This window comes from Anastrepha ludens, chromosome Y, assembly GCF_028408465.1.
Source record: "Anastrepha ludens isolate Willacy chromosome Y, idAnaLude1.1, whole genome shotgun sequence".
In the NCBI taxonomy this organism is placed as follows: domain Eukaryota; kingdom Metazoa; phylum Arthropoda; class Insecta; order Diptera; family Tephritidae; genus Anastrepha; species Anastrepha ludens.
In genome coordinates this window covers 3238556-3239579 of record NC_071504.1, presented here as the reverse complement: position 1 = coordinate 3239579, position 1024 = coordinate 3238556, and positions in this window count along the sequence as shown.

The following is a 1024-nucleotide window of genomic DNA, read 5'->3' as shown; positions in this document are numbered from 1 at the left end:
TTTTGAGGAAATTTGTTTATTGTTGCTATTTGTGAAAGCGTAGATATTTGTAAGTATTTGACTATAATCCTAAAAGTTAATGGAATACCACTATGACACATAGAAAACATTTTTTCAAAGGAGTGTTTTTCGAAAATTATAAAAAAAATTGTTTTCAAAAATTTTGAAGAAATAAAGTAAAATAAAAAAATTTCGAAAGCAACGAAGAGGTGTTTTTCTAAAATTACAAAAAAAAAAATTTCAAAAATTTTAAACAAATAAAATAAAATAAAACTTTTTCAAGGGTATGAAATTTTTTCAAAACAAAATTTTCTGAAAACCAAACAAAATTTAAAAAAAAAATGGTGTTTTCAAAGTATTTCATATTCCACTATTAATAGAGAATACATTTTGTCGAGGGGGTGTTTTTCAAAGCGGAAAAAAATCTTTTTTAACAAATCAATTTAAACTTTTACAAAAGTATGAAATTTTTTCAAGAACAAAATTTTCTCAAAAACGTTAAATTAAAAAAAAAATAGTTTTTTCAAAATATTTAATTTTCAGCAATTAACTGAGAAGAAATTTGTTAGAGCGAAGTGTTTTTCAAAACTTCAAAAAACACTTTTTAACCAAAAAAAATAAACCTTTTTTCAAAAACAACAGGAATGATAACATTGCCTAACAATTTCTGCACTTTTGCACAGTCTAAAGAGGCATTGATACAGAGTGTATTTCCAAACATAGTTCAACATTACAAAAAGCATGATTGACTCAGCGAAAGAGCAATTTTAGCTGGGAAAAATAAGGACGTCAATGATATAAATTCAGCTATTTTAGATCAAATACCTGGTGACATAGTTGCGTATAAGTAAGTCAATTGACACTATTACTGATCAAGATGAGGTCGTAAATTATCCAACTGAATTCTTAAACTCACTCGATTTGCCAGCCTTACCACCTCATAATTTACGATTAAAAATTGGAGCACCGATTATTATGCTGCGCAATAGTAATGTGCCCCGACTTTGCAACGATACCAGACTCG